The sequence below is a fragment of the Chiloscyllium plagiosum genome, chromosome 2, assembly GCF_004010195.1.
Source record: "Chiloscyllium plagiosum isolate BGI_BamShark_2017 chromosome 2, ASM401019v2, whole genome shotgun sequence".
NCBI classification, from domain to species: domain Eukaryota; kingdom Metazoa; phylum Chordata; class Chondrichthyes; order Orectolobiformes; family Hemiscylliidae; genus Chiloscyllium; species Chiloscyllium plagiosum.
Window position 1 is genome coordinate 73368815 of NC_057711.1, and position 10052 is coordinate 73378866.

The 10052-nt window shown below is 42.1% G+C and overlaps 1 protein-coding gene across 3 annotated transcripts in view; it reads right to left on the reverse strand.

The window, feature by feature from the left end:
• The window catches only part of LOC122560854 (E3 ubiquitin-protein ligase MARCHF3), a 124088-nt gene that overhangs the window by 40069 nt on the left and 73967 nt on the right, over window positions 1–10052 (reverse strand). The window contains exon 1 of one of the 3 annotated variants that reach the window (XM_043712034.1): window positions 5611–5628. The exons of the other annotated variants lie outside the window; for them this stretch is intronic. The gene's annotated coding sequence lies outside the window, so the exon portion shown is untranslated. Of the gene's footprint in view, window positions 1–5610; window positions 5629–10052 lie in introns of those variants that run through there. 3 annotated transcript variants of the gene reach the window in all.

Sequence of the window (10052 nt, forward strand, 5' to 3'; positions counted from 1 at the left end):
GAATGAGCTGCCAGAGGAAGTGGTGGAGGCTGGTACAATTGCAACATTTAAGAGGCATTTGGATGGGTATATGAATAGGAAGGGTTTGGAGGGATACGGGCCGGGTGCTGGCAGGTGGGACTAGATTGGGTTGGTATATCTGGTCGGCATGGATGTGATGGACTGAAGGGTCTGTTTCCATGCTGTACATCTCTATGACAAAAGCAAAGTACTACAGATGCTGAAAACCTGAATTAGAAACAAAAATGATGGAAATGCTTAGCTCAGGCAGCATTTATGGACAGAAATAGTTATTATTTCCAATAGATAACCTTTCATCAGAAGAGTCACCTGGCTAAGAGTTTCCAATGCTTACAATAGGCTTTGACTAGCACCAGCTTGAATTTTCACATCAAAAGTATCTTTGGATCCTCAAAATTGAAATTTGATAAATGTGTACGATGTCCTCAGATAATAGAAATATTGATGTTAAAAAGAATGGGTAATGAGTTACTTGATGTGGCATATCCAGAAGACTGCTACTTTTCATCCACACACAGCATGATTCAGAATAGTATAACCACCAAAGGCTGTTTGATGTGTTTGCCTTGAGGTAATCAGGTTTACAGATTACTTTGTTTGTAAAAGCATTTGTATAAACACAATTTCATTATTTCTAACAACTACAGAAATACACACAATAATGTAATTGTGTGATAAATGAAACCTGATAAATGAAATTAGCCTTCGGTTCAATGATTTCAGCACTATAGTTAGAACTATCAAACCAAATTCTATGATTCTGGTTTGATAGAACTTGGGAACCCAAGAACAGAAGCAGGCCATTCGGCCACTCATGGTTGCCCTGCTATTCAATATGATCATGTTAGATCAAATACTTCAATTCCTTTTACTGACTCTATGCCCATAACCCTGCATACCACTTGTAGTCAGAAATATATCAATCTCTAGCTTAAACACACTCAAAAACTGAGCCTCCACATTCCGTGGCATAGAATTCCAAAGGTCACAACTTTTGGAGTAAAAATTCTGCTAATCTCAGATCTATGTGGCTTCCCCCTTACTTTTAAACTGCGCTTCCTGATTGTAGATTTCCGAACCAAGAGAAACATCTTACCTGCATTTACTCTGTCTCACCCTTTAAGCTTTAATGTGAACACTTGTCGTTCATTGAAACTCTACAGAATGCAGGTCCGGTTTGTCTAATCTTTCTTCACAGGAGAGTCCTGCCATCCGAGGAATATGTCATTGCATTCCCTCTAGGGCAATAATACCTTCCCCGAGTTAAGCCAACCCAAACCGCACACAGTATTCTAGGTGCGGTCTAACAAAGCTACTATACAATTGAGGCAAAACATCACTATTCCTGTACTCAAATCCTTTTGCAATAAAGGCTTATATTCTTTTTGCCTTTCTATTAGACTGCTGTACCTGCATATTAGCTTTCAGTGACTTATCGATAAAGACAGTGTTGTACATCTCCATTTTCCAACCGCTTAGAACTAGTCTGCATGCTTGTTTTTTTTTCCTATCAATGTGGACAACCTCACATTATCTTCCATCTGTCATGTTCTTGCCTGTCCAAATCTTCTGTTACATCTTTCTCAAAACACACTTTCCACTTAGCTTTGCAAATCTGCAAATTTGGAAATGTTACACTTGGTTCCGATCCCCAAATCACGAATACACATTAAGAACAGCTGCGGCACAAGTACTGATCCTGCCAACATGTAAATGACCCATTTATCCCTACCTTCTGCTTTCTCTCTGTTAGAGAATCAGTAACAGTGCATCAGTAAGTTGATCACTTCAATGGCAGCATTCATTATTGATTCATGCTTAATTACTAATCCTGGTATTCCTAGTTGTGTCAATGACGTTAGTTTGAAATCTTGGTTTCATTTATATTTTCAACTGACTTCCAGGGGTTTTCTAGCATGAACGCCAATTGCTGTTACACTATAGATACTTCTGTAGAACAAACTTTCCAGTTGGTTCACAGTTCTAAGCATACACAGTCATTTCTCAATGATTATGTCAAATGTCAGCATTCTTGTGCCTTCTGAGACAGATTTGAAAGTGAGCCAATTTAAACAAAGATACATTGACCAATTTGCCTACATGTTCCTGCCATCAGCTGCTGTTCTCAGGGATAGACAGGGTTCATTGTCATCAACTTATCCTGGCACTAGCAGGAAGCCACTGGAAATATGCAATCAGGCAATATACTGCATCTTTCCACCAACAGTGTAGCAAGAATTTCAAGATAGCAGTGGTATCATTACTGGAGACACATAGACACCAGTCACAGGTCAATACAGTGAGAATAGGTCTTCAAAATCCCACCTTAATATATGTACACACTGACTGTGCCTCAACAAATCATGGGAGACAGCTACAGATTTGGATAACAGAGCACCAATAGTGTTAAAGGCTTTTTAAAAAATGTAATAGCACAACAATGCCAAGTCTAGTCTGCTGTTGATAGAGGACTGCCACTGCCTGCCTAGCTTTGGAAGTCTGATGGGTATGATTTTCCAATTTGTTTTTAAAGCATGCTGTTGGACACCCACCACCACCAAGAAACCCCATCAGATCAAGTGCCTATTAGGCAACACTGCCATTAGTAAAGTTGCCCTAGTCTTCCCAGACATTAGTGCTGTGCTTTCATTAGAGAGAGATGATTGGTGGTGGTTTCACCTAAGAGTCACCATGCCTCAGGTGAGTGGAGAGGTCGACAAAGTCAGTCTTGCACAGTAACCTCAGCCAGCATCTAAGTGATCAATGAGCAGGTTTTTCAACACATTACTCCCTGGGACAATGACCGCCAACTAGCTTAAGGATGGGCAGAGGCCAACAGCTGCTATGAGCGACAGTGTCACCACAGGCACTACCTTCTCTCTCACTCACATGGTGCTTTGTGGACCTACGGTTCAGGTGCAGCAACAATTTCTGGAACCAGAAGTCAGTGTATCAGCAAGCCGATGCTGAAGCTGCACCTACACAGCAATGCTGAATCCCTGAAGTGGTAGGCGAGGAGATCAAGGAAGGTGGGGTTGAAGGGGAGATGGAGCTCGGGGAGGTTGAAGGTAAGAGCTGGAGGCACCTTTCAGCAATGAACCAACCAAACCCAGCAGGCAGCTGCTCGATTTCACCAGTAGGCAAAGCTGACACTGCTCTTTTTGTTAAGTCAACCTGTGCAGACATGTCATGACATACCTCTAGAGTAGCTGGGACTATTGGGCCTCCTGGCTCAGAGATTAGATTAGATTAGATTACTCACAGTGTGGAAACAGGTCCTTCGACCCAACAAGTCTACACCGACCCGCCAAAGTGTAACCCACCCAGACCCATTCCCCTATATTTACCCCTTCATCTAACACTATGGGCAACTTAGCATGGCCAATTTACCTAACCTGCACATTTTTGGATTGTGGGAGGAAACCGGAGCGACCAGAGGAAACCCACGCAGACAAAAGATAGGAACATTACCACCATGCCACAAAGGCTTATAAGCATGAAGGGCTGGAAACCAGCCATGTTGCCTAGTATGAGGATTGAATTAGCAATGTTGGTGTGATTAGCACCACCCTCTAACCATCTGAGATGACCAGCCATCACCTACCACTCTTCTTGCCTGTTGGGAACAGAGGTAATTGCATCGGCAGTGTGAAGAGTTAAGTGGTTGTTAATTGATCACTTAATTGGCAGTGGTTTGGGAAGGTTTACCATGGAGTCCTCCTGCCCACCAGAGGTGAATTGCTGAAATGTCGGCCATGGGGTGGGCACTTTCCCTGATGATGATGACAACCCATTGGAATATTTGCCCTTTCCAATATTTATTCTGTCACTTCACAGAGGAGAAAATTCTTCCTGACATTCGATTCCCTACATGTGGATACATGCCATTTGTCCGAACAAGTCCATGCCGACCCTCCGAAGAGTAACCTATCCCAGACTCATTTCCCTACATTTACCCCTGCCAAATGCACTAACACTCTGGACAATTTAGCATGACCAATTCACCTGACCTTCACATATTTTGAAATGTGGGAGGAAACTGGAGCGCCCGGAGGATACCCATGCAGACATGGGTATAAACGTGCAAACTCCACACAGACAGTCACGCGAGGTGGGAATCGAACCCGGGTCCCTGGCTCTGTGAGGCAACAGTGCTAACTGCTGAGCCACCGTACCACCCCAAATGTGACATCTGATAGTAATGGGCTTAATACTGTAGCAACTGATCCAGTCTGATTGATTGTGCTTCCATTGCGCCTGTCCACTGTAGCTGCAGACAACAGGGAAAGCCTACTGGCTGCTGTTGCAATGGAGCTACTGACCAATCACACTTGCCATATGGCTGCCTGCTGTACAAATAGCTGGGCGAAGCAATAGATGGGCCCGTAAGTACTCGCTGACTTGGAAATTGAACTGGAAACTATGCTGTGCTGCTAAGAATGGTCCTCCAAAAATGCTCCTCACAGCTACAGATTTTCTACAACCACAGAATACTGTCTGGTGCATTTTGAGAAGATTTGTAGCTCAGGTTGAGGTTCTGGATGCAAACTTGCTCGCTGAGCTGGAATGTTCACTTTCAGAGGCTTTGTCACCTTGGGTGAAGCACTGGTGATATGGCCTGCTTTTTATTTATGCGTTTAGGTTTCCTTGGGTTGGTGATGTAATTTCCTGTTATTTTTCTCAGCTGTGGTAAATGGGATCCAAGTCAATGTGTTTATTGATAGAGTTCCAGTTGGAGTGCCATGCTTCTAGGAATTCTTGCATGTGTCACTGTTGGCTTGTCCGAGGTTGAAAGTGTTGTCCCAGTTGAAGTGGTGTCCTTCCTCATCTGTATGTAAAGATACTAGTGAGAGTGGGTCATGTCTTTTGTGGCTAGTTGATGGTCATGTATCCTGGTGGCTAGTATTCTGCCTGGGTTTGCTAGAGAAGCCCAATTAAGGAGACAATACACATCCAGAAACCCTAGCCATTCTCCCTCACATCAAAGACATCTCATAAATGACTGCCAGACTACTCAGATCTCTTGGCATCATGGTAGCCCAGAAACCCACCTACACACTAAAACAGTAGCTAATGAACTTGAAAGTAATCTAATCTAATGTAATCTAATCTAATGCCATCTACAAAATACTGTGCAAGAACTGTAACAAACACTACATTGGACAAACAGGCAGAAAACTAGCCACCAGGATACATGAACATCAATTAGCCACAAAAAGACATGACCCACTCTCACTAGTATTTTTACATACAAATGAAGAAGGGCACCACTTCGACTGGGACAACACATCCATCCTAAAAAGAACAGGAAATTAGATCACCACAGGAAATGATGTCACCAACCCAAGGAACCTAGACACACAAAAAGTGGGCCATATCACCAGTGCTTCACTGGAGGCTCACTGATGTTACCTAGTTTGGTGACGAAGCGTCTGAAAACGAACCTTCCAGCTCAACGAGCAAACCGACATCCAGAATACTGTCTCTTAGTGAATTCAGCACTCTGATTATCATAATAAATTTGCCGAGAATAAAATATTTGTGTTAATAAAGTTGATCAAGTCTCAAATGTAAACAATATATAATTACTTTGAAGTGTTCTTGCTGCACAGTGGTATTGTGGGTCCAGATGTTTCCCTGGGTTGTCATTGCAGCATCAGCTGTAAATCATTTTCCCTCAACTCCCTGGATGTAATTAATTTTAAAAGTCTGAGTTCAGGTAGCAATAAGGTCAGCTGTTGTCTTGTGCCAAAGTTTTAAAACTTGGTCCCAACTTTGAATAAGTTTCAACAACAGAAATTGCTGGGAAAACTCAGCAGGTCTGGCAGCATCTGTGGAGAGAAATCAGAGTTAATGAGTTGGGTCAAGTGAGTCTTCCTCAGAACCCAGAGTGAAGAATCTTTCAGTTTTTATTTCAAAAAGTCTTTATTTCCTTAAGCATGCCACAGGGTCTTGACCCAATAAGTTCAACAGGACATCCCATCCCCTCACTCACCATCTACTTCATTTTATCTTAAATTTAAGGAAAACAATTAGACGTCCACTTGATAAAATCCAGCTTTCGTAACAGCTATGAAATAAATAACCAATTAATTAAGTTTGATCATAGGAGAATTGTTAGCTGGGGCACTTTAAGACCACAGTATTCTTCTAGAATACCATTCAATGTCAAATCCTACACTGAAGACTTGAGCAAATAGTATTGCAATGTAGCATGGAAGGAATACTGCATTGTCAGAGCAGTTGGCTTTCAAGTGAAAAGTTCAACAGAATCCCTTCTAGACATTCTCAAGTGTAGGTAGAGATCTCATTTAATCAAAGAGAAGGCAAGCATTCCATGTATTCTGACCAATCTTTACCCTTCACTAGCATAATTGGAAAAAAAATTGTGATATCTTATTACAGTCTATGGAATCTTGCTGAGCAACCATTAGCTGCTACATTTCTCTACTCTGCAACAATGGTGACGCTGTAAAAACCCTTAATGAGCTGTGAAGTGTTTTACCACATCACAAAGCCATGGGAGATACGACATGAAAGTAAAGTCTTCTTTCCTTAAACTATGTCATGTGATCATCAGTTGTCACATAATCACCCAGCAGACCATAGAACCTTAGAAAAGTTACAATAAGACAGACGCTATTCAGTCAACTTGTCTGTCCCAGGTGAATAAATTGTTCATTCTAATCCTACTTACCTGGTGAATAGCCTTGCAGGTTACAGTGCTTCAGGCACATCAAGGTTTCCTTTAAATGAGTTGCTAGTTTCCACCTTAACCACCAAACTGGGCAGTAAATTCCAGGCAAACACTACCTTATGGAGTGAGAAATTATTTCCTCCCCTACCTACGTAAGCCTTCTGGCAATCACCCTAAACCTGCTCCTGGTGGTTGACCTCTCCACTAGGAGAGGCAGGTCTTCCTGGGATATTCAAGGCCCACATTCAAGGCCTTAAGTCACTCTTCAGCCTCCTCTCTTCTAAGGAAAACAATCCCAGCCTATCTAATCTTTCCTCATTGCTGCTATTTTCAAGCCTTGACAATATTCTTGTAAATCCCTTCTGTACTCTCACTAAAGCATTGATGAACTTCCTGTAATGTGACCAGAACTGTGTGCCAAACTCAAGCTGTGGCCTAACTAGTGCCTTGTATACTTTCAGCTTTATATCTTGTTGTTTGATTCTATATCTCAAACAATGAAGGAAAGCATCCCATCTGCCTTCGAGATGTCATGTTTACCTTTCTTACTAACCTTTAGGACCTGTGGGCATGTACTCTAAGGTTTCTCACTTCCATCCTGTAGTGATTGGAACCAGGTAAATTATATTGACCGAGACCCTTGATTGGGGTCGTTAACCTGGGCCAGTCAGGGAGCCCTGGCTGACAGATATAAACAGGGGATTCAGAATCTTCTTACATCAGGGACTGACTCCAAGCAGGCCTAGCACAGTCATGTAAATAATGGGCAACTTGGTGAATGGATACTGGCCTCTGTGTAGTTATTTCATATCCCATTCAATCAGTCTTCCCCTGTTATTGTTTAGACTCCTTAACCTTGTCCTTCTTGAGCTTGGAAAAATGTCAAATGAAATGCACTGACTCTTTCAGTCAACAACTATCAACTTCACATTCAACTATCCAGCAAATTTTTGAGTTGTCTGGAAATTTCGAAATCATGCCTCCCACATTTAATTTTAAATCATTAACATATACAACAAACTGCAAGGGACACAACATTGGAACATTAGTGGAAACTGATTTCCATTCACACACACAAAAAAAATCCGTCAACCATTACTTTTTGTTTCCTGTTGCTGAGCTAACTTTAGACCAAACTCACCACATGCTTGTGTATTATATGGCCTTTTCCTTTTTTGACCAGCCTGTCATGTTGGGCCTTGTGATATGCCTCACAAAAAAATCACAAACAACATTCACTGCACCCCCTTGTTACTTGCTCAAAAAATTCAATTAAGGTAGTAAGACATGACCTTTCCTTATTAATTCATGGCTACCTCAACCCAAATCCCATTTACCTTTCACTCCTGTGCTCGCTGACCTGGTTAAGCAATGCCTTATATTGCTTAATGTGCTGACTACTTTTAGCATTTTCGGGTTTGTATATTGCTTGGTATTTGATCATGAAATGTGAGCATTGCAGGCCAGACAGCTATGTCTATTCCTAATTGCCCTGGAGAAGGCAGTGGTGAGCTGTCTTTTTCAACCACTGCAACAGTCCTTGAAGTACACCCAGAGTGCTGTCAAGAAGGGGGTTTCAAGATGTTGACGCAGTGACAAGGAATAGTGAGAAAGTTCAAAGACAAGATTTGAGAGTGCCTTGGAGGGAAATTTGCACCATGTGGTGTTCCCATGCAAGTGCTGCCTGTTGTCCTAGGTGGTAGAGTCACAGACTTGGAAGGGTTTTGCTTTTTATACAACAGAATTGACAAATCCCTACAGTGCAGAAAGAGGCCATTCATCCAATCAAGTCTGCACTGACCCTCCCACCCAAACCCACTCCATCCCCATAACCCCAAATTTACCATGGCTAATCGATCTAGCCTCTCACTTTGCTGAATACAACAGGGCAATTTAGCACAACCAATCACCCAAATTGCGTTGGACTGTGGGAGGTAATTGGAGCATCCAGAGGAAACCCAGACAGACACGGGGAGAAAGTGCAAACTCCACACAGTCACCTGTGATGATGCTGTTCCTTTAGCAAGGCTGCATTGTCCTCGGTGTATTTCAAAATGGTTGTACGAGGCAGAGTTGCTGATTTGCCTGGGTTTTAGAGCCTTTAAGTAGAGCTAAGAGATTGCCTAAGGCCATAAAACAGGCATAAGGCTTTCAATCTTTTTTTAAAAAAAACCTTTGTACAATGAAAAGGGAGTGGCCAGTTTTCCCAGCTCAGTTTTTTTCTGGTTTGGTTTGCTTTGGTTTGATCAGCTGTGAGGTCAGTTGTTAGCTGGGAAAGAAACAGCTCCAAGGAAGAAGGTGTTCCATGCTGAATCTCTCTGCCATCTCTCTCTCTCCTGTAAGACCCTGTGTTTGATTTTACCTTTTTTGCCAAGGGGTGTTTATGGGGATTTGGAACAACATCATTAAGTTGGGATAATCTGTTGGATTTTTGGATAGGTTAAGTTAATCTATACTCTGTTCTCTTTTGTGTTTCATTTGGTAATTCTGCAAATAAATATTGTTTTGTTTAACACTAAGTGGTTGGACCAGCTGCATCACTTCTGGAATATCCACTTTACAGCTGCTTAAAACAACTAGAAAAGTTAGGATATGGACTACTTTCTTGAAATGTCTTGAGGGTTTGGGCCTGGTCCATAACAGACTAGGGGCCCTGGGATTGGCTCTACAGTTCCAATTTGGGATTAGGATTGCTGGACTCAAAGGCAGCGAGTGGTAGGTTAGTGTCTTTTGTTCTGGGTGTTGATTTTGGTTGGTTAAAACAGTGCTTGGGATACCAATGGCTCTTTCAGTCACAAGGAGCTTTCTGGGGGTGGAAGAAGTGACTTTGGAGGTTTTACAAAAAGATAAACAAGACAAAGCTGCTGGAATTGGCAAACAGGCTGGAATGGAAATTCCTGGTGTTTCCAAAGAAGGATGCTGTTCTAACTGAAATAGCTCAACGTTTAAATGTGCTGGAAAGCCCATTAGAATCTTTGGAAATGGCTCTTACATTGATCAAGAGGTTCTGGGGTTTGAAGACGTTTCCCAAATTTGCCAAGGAAGTTTAGAAAGACAGAGGAAGGATATAGCTTTAGAATTAGCAAACAGGGTAGGAATTGGGTTTAACCAGGGACCAAAGGAAAGCTGAAATGGTAATGTTTGGGTATATCAGAGAAATAAAAAAGTGCAGTGGAGTTAGAAAATTTTAAATTGCAAGTGAGGTAACAGAGTTAGAAGATAAACGAAAGGGAAAGGACGAACATGGTCGAAGATAAAGTCGGGGTGAGACGATTTTTAGCTGAACAAAAAGAAGAAGGCCCGAGCAGAAGAAAAGAAAAAGGAAAGAGAGAGA